The sequence below is a fragment of the Panthera onca genome, chromosome D4, assembly GCF_046562875.1.
Source record: "Panthera onca isolate mPanOnc1 chromosome D4, mPanOnc1 haplotype 2, whole genome shotgun sequence".
Classification (NCBI taxonomy): Eukaryota; Metazoa; Chordata; class Mammalia; order Carnivora; family Felidae; genus Panthera; species Panthera onca.
The window spans coordinates 6,708,036-6,726,744 of record NC_138351.1 but is presented as its reverse complement, the minus strand read 5'-3'; the positions used below and the strand labels follow the sequence as shown (position 1 = coordinate 6,726,744).

General features: G+C 39.5%; 1 long non-coding RNA gene across 2 annotated transcripts in view; it reads right to left on the bottom strand.

Moving 5' to 3' along the window:
• The window catches only part of LOC144613992 (uncharacterized), a 45,649-nt gene that overhangs the window by 8,999 nt on the left and 17,941 nt on the right, over window positions 1-18,709 (bottom strand). The window contains exon 3 of one of the 2 annotated variants that reach the window (XR_013551512.2): window positions 1,735-1,830. The exons of the other annotated variant lie outside the window; for it this stretch is intronic. This is a non-coding gene — a long non-coding RNA (uncharacterized LOC144613992). The remainder of the gene's footprint in view (window positions 1-1,734; window positions 1,831-18,709) is intronic. 2 annotated transcript variants of the gene reach the window in all.

Sequence of the window (18,709 nt, the reverse complement as noted above, 5' to 3'; positions counted from 1 at the left end):
ACCTATCCTATGTATATTTCCAAATGCTCACCTACTCTATTACTAGAGACGTGTGCATAGTTATTTCTTACAAATGACTGTCTCTCTGAGAACCACCATCTGGCTACTTATTATTTACACGCCTGTAGTTTTCCAACTCACTGATTTCTACTTTAATCTTCACTAAATTATTTCTTCCACTTTGCTTAGTCTTTTTTAAACTTTGTTTTTTCAGGTAAGTAGATAAAAGTACAAATTTCCCTGTAAGCCCAGAGGTTCTGATACCATGCTTTTCATTATGACAGTTTTCTGGATATACTACAATTTTAACTTCCAGAGACAGGTTTCAACGTCCTTGCATTGTTTACAGTTTCTAGGTTTGTTGAACTCTGACTTTTCTATTGTTCTGAAATTTAATGATATTTCCTTTTCACCTGAGTTCTTTCATATTTTGTGATTCTTCCACTGACAGTGAAAGGGTTTACTCCTTGTTTTCAGAGTGTGAAACACATTTACAATTGTATCTTAGTTTCTTTTCATAAAATGTGTTATTTCTGTGTTCCCTAGCCTCAGGTGTTTTCCAGTGGATCTGTTATGAAATCAGAGGATACACAGTGGTTACAGTACCTAATGTGCTTCAGTATCACTTTATATCTCCTGCAGTATTTTTTTTTTTAGTGAACCTTGATAATTTATTTAGAACACAGATATTAAAACTTTCATATGTCCATCTTTACTGTCTTCTTTAATATGATAAAAGTACCTTCTTTCTCATTTCATGGTTTTTAACCTGAATTCAATCTTGATTAAAATTCAGATAAATGATCCCAGCATATACTTTTTTTTGGCACAGTGATTAACCATTTTTCAATATCAAACTTTCCAAATTATCCTTCAGGTCTATCTCTGATAATATCTGATAATATATTCTCACAGTCGTTGGCTTTAAGCCATTTTCATTCGTTGCTATGGCAGCTAGTTTTCTATTATTTCATGTTGTACTGCGTGGTTAACAAAGCTTTATAAAAAATGTATTCAGTAATAGGAATGTTTATTTTGTTAAGTGAATTTTTCTTCTAACAGGCAAGAAGGGTGTATTGGCCCCTCACGGTTATCTTTATAATCTCATGTAATTCCTTAATCATCTACCTCTTAAGACAAGATCTAGTAATTCCCTAACACATAATCAATTTCTTCTCTCTTCCCATTCATTAACCTCCAGTTTTATATGCTTTTCTAATATTTCTTAGTTTTTATCCCTTTTTTTTACTGCTCCATATAACTCTATTACTTGATGTGTCAATTAAAAAATTTTTTTAAATGTTTATTTATTTTTGAGAGGAGAGAGCATGAGCAGGGGAGGGCCAGAGAGAGAGGGAGACACAGAATCGGAAGCAGGCTCCAGGCTCTGATCTGTCAGCACAGAGCCTGATGCGGGGCTCGAACTCACGAGCTATGAGATCATGAACTGCGCCAAACGTGGATGCTTAACTGACTGAGCCACCCAGGTGCCCCAATTTTAAATGATCTATACTCAGGCTCCCAGTTTTTAAAGATGGGAAAATGATCACGACTGCATCCACCCCTTGTCTTAGACCTTCTCCTCCCATATGCTACTGAATACGATACACTCTTCCTAAACACCCACATATATAGGGGCTCTGTAAGAAAGTGCTGAAATTATTTCATAGTAGACATCTCTCACTGACCACTCTGATTTACCCCGAAAATTTCTACTTGTACGTAATAACTCACCTGAAGGTCTCCTGGTTAGAAATTCTTTCTCTAATGAGCATAGATCTTCTGCTTGCTCCAGCCTTAAGATCACTCCTGGTTTTGTATAGCAACACCCTGTCAATGGGAAATAATTTAAGACTTGGGCCTGCTGCATGGGCTTCTAGGATTCTGAATGTGAAAGAAGACGCATTTTCAGGGATGGCACAACAAAGGTGCTCATTTGAAGCTTTCCTTGCAGAGTTGACAGCAAAAACATTTGTCCCCCCCTGATGTTCACAAAGTATGAATCTCCTTGAGCTAAATCACGAGCACACATAATACTGAACTTAGCAGGGATCTACGGCATGGGGTTTCCCCTTCTCCCATGATGGAGCAGTACCAAGTAACAGGCACTGCAGGGTAAGGATCCCAGAAAAGGAAGAAATAACGGAGTTTCAGATCAGAATGTGGTACCAAAACAGAACAAAGAGGTCTCAGGAAGTTGAGACAGAACCAGAAATTCAGAGGCCAACGCAACTCCCATTTGTGGTGTAAGATCCTGGAGACAGAGCTGACTGAAAGAGACCATGAGTTTTTGAGCCTTGAGTCTTTGGCCAAAGACGGTACATGCAGGGAAACGACGTGCAGCTACAAAAGAACCACATGAAAACAGTAGATTGAACGACGTCTGAAGTACACGGGGGGATGGGAAGTCTATAAATAGGGGAGGATATCCCATTACACAGGAGACTACCTACTCTGCTCTTGGAAGTGTGCGTTGTCCTAACAGTGGGGTAAAAAGTATCCTGAAGTGTGTCCCAGACCCAATTAAAACAACAACAATAAAACTTAAGAGTGAGTCTTGTGGGTATCAAACTACATGGAAGCAATTTACGGAATCTGAGAAAAATGTCCCCAAATTTAAAATACAAAAAAACCTAGCACCCAAAATATAGGAGTAGAACCCTGAAAAGAACAGGCAAATACACAGTTATAGTTGGATACGACACTTCTTTCTCAATCGTTAACAGTACGAGGAGATGAAAACATAATGATGTAGATATATAAGACCCGTAGCAACAGATCACTTGAATTAATTCTCACTTATAGAACAGTAGGTCCAAAAACAAAAGAAAATACTTCTTTTCATGTACACGTGGAATAGTGATCAGGATATATATTGGTTCTTAACAGAAGTCTCCAGAAATTAAGAAGGACTGACAATGCAGGGTATGTTCTCCAAATAAGAACATTTAAAAAATCTGTAACATGTTGACTGCTGGTTTCTGGTCCAACATGTAAGGAACTTACAACAGGTAAAAGCTAAAAACTGAAAAATTAATGAAACTTCTGAGATCTATCACAGAAATCAGGTCACAGAGCAAACCAGGGTGCCACAAATTGGAGACAGGCAGAAACACAGAATCAGAACCTCCCAGAGCAGACACCTGCACAGGAACCAAGGCCGGTTTCAAAAATCTGAACGGTAACTGACAAACGGTGAGAGGCTCAGTGTGGACAAGTCTGAGGGGTAAAGAGTCCAGGGGAATGATACGGCAGGGACGGGGGGAGGGGGTCCTGCTTTTATGAGTTTTGCCTGCAAAAGCCCTACAAAGTGTTTACAGTGAAAATGAGAAAAATCCTCTCATGTTCCCAACACAGGGAAGGGAAAAGAAACCACTTGAAATATGCCAGAGCATTCTCTTCTTAACAAAGCCTGCCCTTAGAAGAACCTATGTACCTAAACCCTAACCTGCTAAGGGTTTATCAGAGCCTACCCAAACTGGGAGAAGGGGAATTCTTATTTTATTTTATTTTTTAAATTTACATCCAAGTTAGTTAGCATATAGTGCAACAATGATTTCAGGAGTAGATTCCTTAATGCTCCTTACCTGTTTAGTCCATCCCCCCTCCCACAACCCCTTCCAATAACCCTCTGTTTGTTCTCCATATTTTAGAATCTCTTATGTTTTGTCCCCTTCCTTTTTTCATATTATTTTCACTTCCCTTCCCTTATGTTCATCTGTTTTGTCTCTTCCAGTCCTCATATAAGTGAAGTCATATGATATTTGTCTTTCTCTAATTTCGCTTAGCATAATACCCTCTAGTTCTATCCACGTGGTTGCAAATGGCAAGATTTCATTCTTTTTGATTGCCAAGTAATACTCCAGTGTGTGTGTGTGTGTGTGTGTGTGTGAGAGTGTGTGTGTGTGTGTATATACATATACACCACATCTTCTTTAATTTTTTTTTTAACATTTATTCATTTATGAGAGACAGAGCATGAGCAGGGGAGGGGCAGAGAGAGAGGGAGACACAGAATCTGAAGAAGGCTCCAGACTCTGAGCTGTAAGCACAGAGCCCGACGCGGGGCTCGAACTCATAAGCTGTGAGATCATGACCTGAGCCGAAGTCGGATGCTTAACCGACTGAGCCACCCAGGCGCCCCATCCACATCTTCTTTATCCAGTCATTCATTGATGGACATTTGGGCTCTTTCCATACTTTGGCTATTGTTAATAGCACTGCTATAAACATGGGGGTGCATGTGCCCCTCCGAAACAGCATACCTGTATCCCTTGGATAAATACCTAGTAGTGCAGTTGCTGGGTCAGAGGGTAGTTCTATTTTTAATTTTTTGAGGACCCTCCCTACTGTTTTCCAGAGTGGCTGCACCAGCTTGCATTCCCTCCAGCAGTGCAAAAGGATTCCTCTCGGAGAAAGGGAATTCTTAACTCCAGTTCTCTCCAGTCTTCCGCATGGGGAATGGGCTTCCATGTGCCATTGAGCCAGGCTCCAAGCTCCACGAAGTCAGATGCTGCTTGGTTTGGAACCTCGCTCTATGTGTCTCTTCATCTCACGGTTGATTCACATCCTTTGTCATACCCTTTAATAAAGTGGGAAACCTAAGTGCTACCCTGAGTTCTGTGAGCTGCTGCAGCAAATTAATTAAACCTAAGGAGGAGCTCTTTAGAACCTCCAATCTGTAGCTGGTTGGTCAGAAGCACAGGTAACAGCCTAGAGCTTGTGACTGGCACGTGAAGTGAGGGGTAGGGACAGTCTTGTAGGCCCGAACCCCTACCCTGTGGATTCCAATGCTATCTCTAGGAAGATAGCGTCAGAATTGATTTAAATTCTCAGACACCCTGAAGATGCCAGAGAACTGCTTGGTACTGTGTGTGAGGGAACCCCCCATATTGGAATTGGATCTGCGCCCCCTAAAAGAAGTCCCTGTAGCCATCCCGTCCCACCTTGGCTAGCTCTTCATACACCTTAAAAAACTCAAAAGCGCCAATGAAGTTCAGGGTCTAGCGCCACCAAAAGACTGATCTAATTATAGGACTAGTGAACATTTCTCTTGCCCTACACCTCACCACGAGATGAGTAAAGATCCTTCTGCCCAGCACATCGTGTCCACCTTACAACAAAAAATTATAAGAGATGCCAAGAGGCAAGAGATACAGTTTGAGGAGATGGAACAAACACCCGAACCAGAGTTAGATACGGTAAGAATGCCGGAATTATCAGACCAGGATTTTTTTTAAAAACTATGATCAATACGTTATAGGCTTTATCAGAAAATTAGACAACATACAAGATCAAATGGTAACAAAGTGAAGAATTGGAAAGTCTAACAGAGAGGCAGAAAGAAATGCTAGAGGAAAAAAAAAAACCACTAACAAGTGAACGCCTTTGACGAGCACATTAGTAGACTGTACATGGCTGAGGGAAGGATCACTGAGCTTAAGAACCTGACACTGAAATTTTCAGGGCTGAAAAACAAAGAGAAAAAAAAGACTGAAAAACAATTAACAGAATACCCAAGAATGGTGGGACAACCACAAAAGTATAACATACGTGTAATGGAAACACTAGAAAGAGGAGAAAGGGAGAGGGGAACAGAGCAATATTTGAAGCAATAATGACTGCAAATTTCCCTCAAATTGATATCAGACACAAAAACCATGATTTGGGAAGCACAGAGAACACCAAATGCAAAAAATAAACAATAAACAACAAAACTATGCTTAGGAATGTCATATTAAAACTTCAGAATACCAAAAATAAAGAAAAAATCTTGAAAGAAGCCAGAAGAAAAAAACTCTTACCTACAGATGAGCAAAGATAAAAATTATATCCAATTTCTTCTTTTCTCAGAAACCAAGTAGTAAGGAGAGTGAAGTGAAATATTTAGAGTGTTGGGAGAAAAAAACCTCCACCAATGTTTAATTCTGTACCTTGAAAATTATCCTTCAAAAGTGAAGAAGAAATACTTTCTCAGAAAAACAAAACTTGATGGAACCTGTTGTTAGTAGACCGGCCTTGCAAGAAGTGTTAAAAGAAGTTCTTCAGATAAAAGGAAAACGGTACAGGTTAAACTCGGATCTACACAAAGAAAGAAAGAACACTGGAGAATGAATAAGTGGAGGTAGAATAAAAGCTTTTCTTTTTCTTACTCTGAATGGATCCAACAGAAAGTCTGCTCTAAATAATAACATATCCTATTACATATGTCTATATACATATAAGCAGAATTAGTGACAGTCCTGTTAAAAGGAATGGAAAAGAAGAACTGGGAATATTTTATTAAGGTTTCCATACTATCTGAGAAACTGGAGAATATTACTTGAAGCAGACTTAGGTTACTTGTGACACAAAAATAGAAACAAAGGATAAGGGCAAAAAAATAGAAGACAGTATTAATCCAACTATATAAAAAATCAATTTGGATGTCAGTGGTTTAAATATACCAACTAAAAGACAGAGACTGTCAAGGTGAATCAAAAAACAAGACCCAAGCATACGTTGTCTTCAAGAAACCCCTTTATTATTTTTTTGAAGAAACCCACTTTCAATATATAGACACATACAGATTAAGAGTAAAGAGATGGATAGAAATATACTAAACTAACCTAATCAAAAAGGGGGGAGCAGTTTTATTAACTTTCAGAAAGAGGAAATTTATCAAGGATAATAAAGAGGGGGATTACCTAACAACAAAGGAGTAAACAGTCCAAAAAGATGTAATGATTTCCTGTGTAGGCACCTAACAACTGAACGTCAAAGTATGTGAGACAAACACTAATAGAACTGCAGCCAGAAACAGACGGAACTCTATTTATTACAGTCAGGGACCTCAACACCCCTCTGTCACAAATGGATGGATCCACCAGGCAGAAAACCAACAGGGACACAGCTGAATCCAAGAGCACCATCAATCCACTGGATATAAATGACATCTACAGACTACCTCATTCAATGACAGCGAATTACACATTCTTCTCAAGCTCGTAGCGAATAATCTGCAAGACAGACCACACTCTGGGCAATAAACCACACTTGAACAAATATTTAAGAAAACAGAAACCACACAACATATGCTCTCCAACCATAATGGAATTAAACTAGAATTCAACAAAAAGATAGGTGGAAAAAAGAAAATCAAACTACTTGAAGATTAAACAACACACTTTAAAAAAGATTTTTTTTTAATGTTTATTTTTGAGAGAGACAGAGAGAGAGAGGGAGGGAGAGGGAGAGGGAGAGGGAGAGGGAGAGGGAGAGGGAGAGGGAGAGGGAGAGACAGAATCTGAAGCAGGCTCCAGGCTCTGAGCTGTCAGCACAGAGCCTGACATGACCCACGAACTGTGAGATCATGACCTGGGCCAAAGTTGGACACTTAACCAAATGAGCCACCCAGGTGCCCCCAACACACTTCTAAATAACACATGGTCAAGGAAAAAAATCTTAAGACAAATTAGAAAATATTTTCACTTAAATTAAAATATAAATTATTCAAAATTGTGGGATAAGTGAAAGCACTACTTAGAGGGAAATTTATAGCAGTGAATGCATAAATTAAAAGAAAGATCTAAAATAAAAAACCTAAGATTATACTAGAGGAAACTAGAAAAAAATGAACATGTTAAACCAAAGTTAATGGAAGAAAATAAATTTAAAAATTAGCGCAGAAATCAATGAAATTGAAAACAGGAAATCAGTGGAGAAAAATCGATGACACTAAAAGTTGAATCTTTGAAAAGATCTATAAAACCAACACACCTCTAGCCAGGCTAAATGAAAAGAAGAGAGAAGACGTCCCTGAGTTTCATAAAAAATGAAGGAGGTGACATCACAACAGATCTTGTGAATATTAAAATAAAGAATACTATCCATAATTCTATGCCCACAAATTCGATAACCTAGAAGAAATGGACAAATTCCTTGAAAGACACAGTCTGCCAAATCTCACACAAGAAGAAAATAGTATCAATAGGCCTGTACATAGGAAATAATTCAGTCAAGAAATGATCACTTTTCAAAGAGAAGTCATCAAGCCCCGATGAGTTCACTGGTGAATTGCATCAAACATTTAGGAAAGAAATTATGTCAATTCTCTACGATCTCTTCCAGAAGACAGAAGCAGAGGTAATAGTTCCTAACTCACTGTATGAAAACGAGATCCCCTAATACCAAAACCATACAAAGACAGCATAAGAAACAGCAAGTTATTTAATGGATATCTACTAAGTGAATCTGCTCATATGGAAAGGCAAAAGACACAGAATACCAACATAATACTGAAGAAGAAAAAAGTCAGACTGTCACTACCTAACTTGAAGACGTAGTATAAATGTAAGTAATCTTGACAATGTGCTATGGGGAAATGGGACAAACAGATCAATAGAACAGTAGAAAGAGCTCAAAACAGACCCGCAAATACACAGTCAACTGACCTCTGACAAAGGTGCCAAGGCACTATAATGGAGACAGTCTTTTCAAAAACTGGTGCAGGAACAATTGGACATCCAGGCAGATAAGTGAATCTAGACACAGACATACATGCATCCTTCACAAAAAAGTTACTCAAAATGGATTAGACCCTAATGCAAAAATAAAAGGTATAAAACTCCCAGAAAATAACACAGATGAAAACTTAATTGACCTTGGGTGTGGCAATAACCTTTTTGGCTAAATACAACATCAAGGAACAATCTGCAAAAAAAAAAAAAAAAAAAAAAAAAAAAAAAAAAAAAAAAAAAAAAGATAAACTGGACTTTATTAAAATTAAATATGTCCAGTCTGCAAAAGACAAGATTAACAGAATGAAAAAGTAAGCCATAGATTGAGAGAAAATATTTGCAAAAGATACACCTGATAAATGGCTATTATCCAAAATACACAAAAAACTCTTTTTTTTTTTAATGTTTATTTTAGAGAGGGAGAGAGACAGAGCATGGGAAGGGCAGAGAGAGAGAGGGAGACACAGAATCTGAAGCAGGTTCCAGGCTCTAAGGTGTCAGCAGAGACCCCGACGTGGGGCTCGAACTCACGAACCCTGAGATCATGACCTGAAGTTGAACGCTTAACCAACTTAGTCACCCAGGTGCCTCTACAAAGAACTCTTAAAACTCAACAGTAAGAAAACAACCAACCCTATTACAAAATGGGCAAAAGGCCTTAACAGACCTCCCCAAAGAAGATATATAAATAGCACATAAGCATACGAAATGATGTTCAATATCTTATACCATTAGGAAGTTGCAATTAAAAGAACAATGTGATCACTACTATCTACCTATCAGAATGGCCAAAATCTAAACCAATGGCAATACTAAATGCTGGTGGGAATGCAAAGAAAACATGAGGTTCTTCTATGGTAAAAACTACCAAACTAAGCACCAGAGGATAGTAAATATATGCAAACTCTTCTAAAAGATAGAAGAGGCAAGCTTTATCACACCATGAGAAAAGAAATCTCTAAGAATTTTTTCTTACAAACAGGTAAATAATCTCTAAGAAAATATTAGTAAACTAAATCTAGCAAAATGTAAAAAGGATGACATATCATGGCCGAGTGGGGTTCATCCTAGGAATACAAGGTTAACATTCCAAAAGAAATAGAATTCGTAATATTAACTGACAAAGAAAAACCATAAAACAATGTCATCAATATAAAGAAAGAGTTTGAAAAACTTAACACCTATTGATTAAATTAAAAATGAGGGAGGGGAACTTAAAGGACAGGTCTGAAAAACTTTCATTAACATAGTACTTTGCGGGCTCTGGTTCAAAACAGTGAAGAAGGAAGATCCTGCTCACCTACTCCCAAGAACGCACTGAGTCTACAGCTACGTACAGACCAGTTTCCTCTTAAAAGAATCTAAAGGCTGGCTGAGTGATGAGTAGAAATGGGACAAAAAGAAGAAAACCACATTAAAGTGGGTAGGAGAGGCTGGGACACAATCTGGTCAAAAACCCCAGCCCCCAGTGTGGGGACCCCCAAGTGAGAGGGAACCCAAAACCTGGAGCTTCTCCCTTTGGAGCAAAGGGTTCAAATCCTGCAAAAGGAACCCCAACTTTTAAGTCCTGCACCAGAGAGGTGAGCCCTGAATACATGTAACTTTGAAAATCAATGGAGGATTCCTGAGACTCAAAACTGACCTGAGAAATGGCTCTTTATGAAAGGCTCTTGTGCTTGGATTCACCCAGCCCAGGGCCCATCACAGAGGTAGCGATGGCACCCACACTTAAAGTGAAGGAGGCTCACCTACTTTTATTAAAGCGTTGGCCTGATGGGCAGAACCTGACTTACACACATCTCGGAGCCTGCTGGAATTCTCTCTGGGAATGGAGCCAGACAGGAACCACCTCGAGTTCTCCCTACGTGGTGCTCCAATACACCACCAGTATCTCACCCAATGGAAGTGTTACATGCATATGGGGCCCCATTTTTACAGCTGCCACACAAGGGATGCTTCCTGATCACCTGGCTCTACAGGTGTTTCTGGTCCCACGAGGCTGTAATAATAGGGCTCATCCAGAAAGGAGCTCAGACCATTGCTGGCGCACTAAACCACACAGCTGCTATGGGAGGACACCTCACATCACCTGGCTCAGGCGCAGTGGGGCTTAAGCTCATGGGTCCCACAGGACTGTGACCACCAAAAAGTTCTTAAACAGTTACCACCCCTAGGGCACAGCAAGAGGCGACACACCCAGAAGCTCAATTTTTCTGTGAAAGAGGCTGATTAGCTCATCATCATGGCCGTGACAGGAGAGGCAGCTTCTAATTAAACACACAGGGCTGACTACTCCTTTCCAGAAACCTTAGGGAGGGGGCCACACACGATCTTCTCAATCTTTCTCTGTCATTCTCCAGAGTACCCGTGTCTCCCAGTGGGGAATTTTACATGCGTCCAATGGCATTCTTCACAGAAATACAGCAAACAATGGTAAAATTTGTATGAAAACACAGAAGACCTCAAACATCCCAAGCAACCGAGAGGAAGAAAAACAAAGCTGAAGGCATAACACTCCCTTCTTCAAAACTATATTACAAAGTTACAGTAATCAAAATGGTATGGTACTGGCATAAAAACAGACACACAGAGAAATGGAACAGAATAGAGATCCCAGAATATACCTGCACATATATGGTCAATTAATTTAAGACAAAACAACCAAGAATACAGGACAGGAAAAGACCAACTCTTTAATATATGGTATTGGGAAAACTGGACAGCCACATGCAAAAGAATGAAACTAAACCACTATCTTATACCATACACAGAAATTAACACTAAATGGATTAAAGATTTAATGTAAGAACTGAAATCATAAAACTCCTTGAACATAGTAAGCTCCTTGACACAGAGCTTGGTGAAGATTTGTTTTGATACGACACCAAAAGCAAAGGCAACAAAAACAGAAAGAGTGGAATTACATCCAACTAAAAGATTTCTGCACAGCAAAGGAAAATCAGCAGCAGAATGGAAAGGCCATGTACGGAATGTGAGAATACATATATCTGATAAGGGGTTAATATCCAAAATACATAAGGAACTCATACAACTCAATAACAAAAACCAAACAATCCAATTTAAAAATGGGCAGAAGATGTGAACAGGTATTTTTCCAAGAACACATATAGATAACTAACAAGTGCATGAAAAGGTCTTCAATATCATTCATCGTCAGGAAAGTGCAAATGAAAAAAACACAATGAGCTATCACCTCACCCCTGTCAGAATGGCTCTTCCCAAAATGATAGGGAACAAGTGCTGTGAGAATGGGAACCTAAGTGCACTGGTGTTGGTTCAACACCAGGTATATTGCTGCTGCCACTGTGGAAAACTGTATGGAAGGTCTCAAAAAACTGAAAAGACAATTACCATATGATCCAGCTATTTCCACTTCTGGGTATTTATATGAAGAAAAAAAAAAAAGAAAAGAAAAGAAAAGAAAACTACCTCAAAAAGATCCATATGCCCCATCTTTCTTTGAGGGATGATTTACAACAGTCAAGATATGGAAAAAACCTGAGTGTCCGCTGATGGATAAATGGTTAAGGAAATCATGATATACATACGTAACAGAGTATTATTCAGCCAGGAAGACAAATGAAGTCTTGCCACTTGTGACAGCATTGTTGGACCTCAAGGGTGTTATGCTAAGTGAAATTAGGCAATCAGAGAAAGACAAATACCACATGATCTCAGGTATATGTGGAATCTTAAAAACAAACAAATCTCCACAAACAAACAAAAAAACCAAGTTAATAGATACAAAAAACAGACTGGTGGTTGTCAGTGGCAATGGATGGGGGGGGGTGGGAGAAATGGGTACATGGGGAATTAAATATTTGGAAAATTTTTAAAAACCTGAAGTGATTGGAGGAACAGCAAAAAAAGAAAGCATAATAAAAAGAAAACTTTGTAAATGATTGAATGCCCTATAGATTAAGAACAAGAAAAAGTTGTTTTCTCTCATCATTTATATTCAGCATACATTATACCAGAAGTCCTAACAAGTTTCATAAACAAAAAGAAATAAAGAGCATAAAGACTGCAAAGAAAAAAAGGAAAAAAAATCTGTATTAACAGATGGCATTATTTGTGTACACAAAACACATTTAGGAATTTTCAAAACATACTACAAATAATTAGATTAATAATGTCATAAGATACAATGTTCATACAAATAAATTCCTTGCATTTTGATATTTTCCCAAGAATTAGAAATTGAAATTAAAACACCCATCACTTAAAATAAGATTAAAATCATGATAGTCATGAATAAATCTAATCACGTAATTGTTAAGATGAAAAGAAATACTACAGAGGAAAGTTTAAAAAGCCAAATGAAAGGAGACAGCTATAGATTCAGGGCAATCCTGATCATAATCTCAGCAATGTTTTAAGAGAAAATGACAGGTGCTTCTAACATTTATGTGGAAAGGCAAAGAAATAACTATTAATACAATTTTGGAAAAAAGTTATAGTTAGAACATTCACCTTAACTTATGTCAAGAGTTAACACACAGGTATATTGATGAAAAGAGCATGGTGTTATCATAGACAGTAGGTTCAATGAAACAGGATGTATTCCAGAAATAAACATCACTACATATGGTCAATTTAATTTGGACAAACTGTCAAGGCAATTCAATAGGGAAAGAAAAATCTCTACAGCCAATAGTGCTGTTGGAGGGACCACCAGACACATAAAAGGAGAACAATTGTACTTAACACCATAGAGAAAATTGGGAAACATAAAACCTAAACATAGCAGAAAACTCACTGACCTTTTGTTAGCCAAGGATGTCTTAGATAGAGGGGAAAAGAGCAGTGATATAAAAGAAGCCAAAATGGTAGGACTCCCAAGATGAAATTTTTTGTCTTCCAAAAGATATTGTTAAGAAAAAGGCAAGCCACAGATGTGGAGAGAAAGTTTAGAAAACATTTATCTTATAACGGTCATCTCTACTATATATTCTTTCAACTCAATAAGACCCCCCCCCCAAAAAAAAAAGATAAAAAAAAGAAAATGAGCTGAAGGTTTGAACAGAAAGATACGCAAATAACCAAAATGCACATGAAAAGATGACCACAATACCAAGGAATTATAAATTAAAGTCCAGTAAGATATAACCTGGCTCCAACTGAGCTGGTTAAAATCGTTCAGACTTACAAAACCAAGTGTAGGTGAGACTGTGGATTAGCTAGAACTCTGGTATATTGCTAATGGGCATGAAAACAGCATAGTCATTCTGGAACCATTTAGCAGCTACTTATAAAAGTTACAAATACCTTTGTCATAATACCTAGGAAAACCACTCCTAGGTATTCACACAAGAGAAATGAAAACATATGTCTGCACAAAAACCTGACACAATAGCATCAAATTTGAAACAACAGTATCTATTCGAAAGGACACGCTCACTAATATAAAGAATAAACTGAGACGCCTGGGTGGCTCGATTGGTTAAGCGTCCGCTTCTGCTCAGGTCATGATCTTGTGGTTCATGAGTTCCAGTCCCACATCAGGCTCTGTGCTGACAGCTTGGAGCCTGGAGCCTGCTTCGGATTCTGTGTTTCCCTCTCTCTCTGTCCCTCCTCTGCTCGTACTCTGTCTGTCTCTCTCAAAAGTAAATAAAACGTTAAAAAAAAATTAGAAAAGAAAAGAATAACCTAACACACAAAATATGCATGAATCCTAAAATAATTATTTTCAGTGAAAGAAGTGAATGAAAAAATAGTATATATTGTATGATTCCATTTATATGAGAATCCAGAAAAGGCAAAAACAATTACAATAGAGAACAGATCAGTGGTTGAAGGGAGGAAGGAGGGAAATGGCTGCATCAGGACACAAAACATTTTAGGGTGGTGTAAATATTCTATACCAAGATTTGGCTGGTGAAAATCAAATTATACCTAGAAACCTGCTGACATGGAAAATACCTTTTGGAAATAATTAAGTAGAGGTTAAAACAAAATGTTACAAAGGATGCCTGTCATGGCCCTAACTCTGTCTTCCATTTTGGGGATACCACTCAATGAATACAAATATTCTCATGCCCTGATTCACCTGCAATTACTTACAAGTTTTATACATGCACCATCTGTTAATTTGATATTTGTAATGCTTAGTATTTTGCTTTTTTTTTTCTTTTACATAAAGTAACTAAAAGAAAATCTTCCTATATTTTATCCTATATCCAAGGTTCTGTCCTGAGCCTCTCTAGGGTATACAACACTCCCACTCAGAGTCTTCTGCTAGGGTAATGGGGAACCAATGAAGAGACCTATGTAAGCCCTCGATATGTGCACACATATCTACATATTTATTTTAGAAAACGTGATCTAGAGGAAGAGTGGGGTATGTTTTAAGCAGCAAAACAAAAGAGATCAGTTCAAGAGCAACCCACCTATACGAAGGCAAAGCAATGGGAATGAAGCACCAGAAACTAATTCTTGGAGAGAAAGAAACACTACCTTCTTGGTCAGTTATGCAGAGAAGGAGCGTAACCAGAGGGACAGGAGCTGATGCCACATACGGAGACTGGAAAAAGATCACTGGGTATGTTTATGTTGTACTCAAAATGTGTGGACACACAGAAAAATTACCCACTGCACAATTATATGATTATGAAGCACATGAAATCTACAATGAAGATAAAGATTTAAGGGACATTAGCCATTAACGTGATAACTGAAATCATAAAACAGAATGCACTGGCTCAGACAGGACATACAAACTGAGGGGAGAAAAGGTCCAAAACTAAATTTGAGAGAACACCAATATTTACCAGAAAAAGAATAAACAAAGAAGTCAGAGAAAAAGTTTATTACTGGTGTCAAGAGAAAACGGACAAAATAGACTATTTGAAATTAAGTGACCATTTCAGGCATGCGTGATTGCTCTCGTTCAACATAATGGACGAAACATATGCATTTACATCCCGTCTCCTAAACACACTCAGGTGAAATACAAAACCTACTATAGGGGTTCCGGAAGATGGCGGCGTAGGAGGACGCGGGGCTCACAGCGCGTCCTGCCGATCACTTAGATTCCACCTACACCTGCCTAAAGAACCCAGAAAACCGCCAGAGGATTAGCAGAAGGGAGTCTCCGGAGTCAAGCGCAGACGAGAGGCCCACGGAAGAGGGTAGGAAGGGCGGCGAGGCGGTGGGCGCTCCACGGACCGGCGGGAGGGAGCCGGGGCGGAGGGGCGGCTCGCCGGCCAAGCGGAGCCCCCGAGTCTGGCTGGCAAAAGCGGAGGGGCCGACGGACTGTGTTCCGACAGCAAGCGCGACTTAGCGTCTGGGAGGTCATAAGTGAACAGCTCTGCTCGGAAAGCGGGAAGGCTGGAGGACAAAGGGAGGGAGAGCTGCTGAGCCCCCGGACGGCAGAGCTCAGCTTGGCGGGGAACAAAGGTGCCAGCGCCATCTCCCCCGCCCATCCCCCAGCCAAAATCCCAAAGGGAACCGGTTCCTGCCAGGGAACTTGCTCGCTCCGCGCAAACACCCAACTCTGTGCTTCTGCGGAGCCAAACCTCCGGCAGCGGATCTGACTCCCTCCCGCTGCCACAGGGCTCCTCCTGAAGTGGATCACCTAAGGAGAAGCGAGCTAAGCCTGCCCCTCCAGCCCCCGTGCACCTTGCCTACCCACCCCAGCTAATACGCCAGATCCCCAGCAACACAAGCCTGGCAGTGTGCAAGTAGCCCAGACGGGACACGCCACCCCACAGTGAATCCCGCCCCTAGGAGAGGGGAAGAGAAGGCACACACCACTCTGACTGTGGCCCCAGCAGTGGGCTGGGGGCAGACATCGGGTCGGACTGCGGCCCCGCCCACTAACTCCAGTTATACACCACAGCACAGGGGAAGTGCCCTGCAGGTCCTCACCACGCCAGGGACTCTCCAAAATGACCAAACGGAAGAATTCCCCTCAGAAGAATCTCCAGGAAATAACAACAGCTAATGAACTGATCAAAAAGGATTTAAATAATATAACAGAAAGTGAATTTAGAATAATAGTCATAAAATTAATCGCTGGGCTTGAAAACAGTATACAGGACAGCAGAGAATCTCTTGCCACAAAGATCGAGGGACTAAGGAACAGTCACGAGGAGTTGAAAAACGCTTTAAACGAATTGCAAAACAAAATGGAATCCACGATGGCTCGGCTTGAAGAGGCAGAGGAGAGAATAGGTGAACTAGAAGATAAAGTTATGGAGAAAGAGGAAGCTGAAAGAAAGAGAGATAAAAAAATCCAGGAGTATGAGGGGAAAATTAGAGAACTAAGTGATACACTAAAAAAAAATAATATACGCATAATTGGTATCCCAGAGGAGGAAGAGAGAGGGAAGGGTGCTGAAGGGGTACTTGAACAAATTATAGCTGAGAACTTCCCTGAACTGGGGAAGGAAAAAGGCATTGAAATCCAAGAGGCACAGAGAACTCCCTTCAGACGTAACTTGAATCGATCTTCTGCACGACATATCATAGTGAAACTGGCAAAATACAAGGATAAAGAGAAAATTCTGAAAGCAGCAAGGGATAAACGTGCCCTCACATATAAAGGGAGACCTATAAGACTCGTGACTGATCTCTCCTTTGAAACTTGGCAGGCCAGAAAGGCTTGGCACGATATCTACAGTGTGCTAAACAGAAAAAATATGCAGCCGAGAATCCTTTATCCAGCAAGTCTGTCATTTAGAATAGAAGGAGAGATAAAGGTCTTCCCAAACAAACAAAAACTGAAGGAATTTGTCACCACGAAACCAGCCCTACAAGAGATCCTAAGGGGGATCCTGTGAGACAAAGTACCAGAGACATCACTACAAGCATAAAACATACAGACATCACAATGACTCTAAACCCATATCTTTCTATAATAACACTGAATGTAAATGGATTAAATGCGCCAACTAAAAGACATAGGGTATCAGAATGGATAAAAAAACAAGACCCATCTATTTGCTGTCTACAAGAGACACATTTTAGATCCGAGGACACCTTTAGATTGAGAGTGAGGGGATGGAGAACTATTTATCATGCTCCTGGAAGCCAAAAGAAAGCTGGAGTAGCCATACTTATATCAGACAAACTAGACTTTAAATTAAAGGCTGTAACAAGAGATGAAGAAGGGCATTATATAATAATCACAGGGTCTATCCACCAGGAAGAGCTAACTATTATAAATGTCTATGCGCCAAATACCCGAGCCCCCAGATATATAAAACAATTACTCATAAACATAAGCAACCTTATTGATAAGAATGTGGTCATTGCAGGGGACTTTAACACCCCACTTACAGAAATGGATAGATCATCTAGACACACAGTCAATAAAGAAACAAGGGCCCTGAATGATACATTGGATCAGATGGACTTGACAGATATATTTAGAACTCTGCATCCCAAAGCAACAGAATATACTTTCTTCTCGAGTGCACATGGAACATTCTCCAAGATAGATCATATACTGGGTCACAAAACAGCCCTTCATAAGTTTACAAGAATTGAAATTATACCATGCATACTTTCAGACCACAATGCTATGAAGCTTGAAATCAACCACAGGAAAAAGTCTGGAAAACCTCCAAAAGCATGGAGGTTAAAGAACACCCTACTAACGAATGAGTGGGTCAACCAGGCAATTAGAGAAGAAATTAAAACATATATGGAAACAAACGAAAATGAAAATACAACAATCCAAACGCTTTGGGATGCAGCGAAGGCAGTCCTGAGAGGAAAATACATTGCAATCCAGGCCTATCTCAAGAAACAAGAAAAATCCCAAATACAAAATCTAACAGCACACCTAAAGGAAATAGAAGCAGAACAGCAAAGGCAGCCTAAACCCAGCAGAAGAAGAGAAATAATAAAGATCAGAGCAGAAATAAACAATATAGAATCTAAAAAAACTGTAGAGCAGATCAACGAAACCAAGAGTTGGTTTTTTGAAAAAATAAACAAAATTGACAAACCTCTAGCCAGGCTTCTCAAAAAGAAAAGGGAGATGACCCAAATAGATAAAATCATGAATGAAAATGGAATGATTACAACCAATCCCTCAGAGATACAAACAATTATCAGGGAATACTATGAAAAATTATATGCCAGCAAATTGGACAACCTGGAAGAAATGGACAAATTTCTAAACACCCACACTCTTCCAAAACTCAATCAGGAGGAAATAGAAAGCTTGAACAGACCCATAA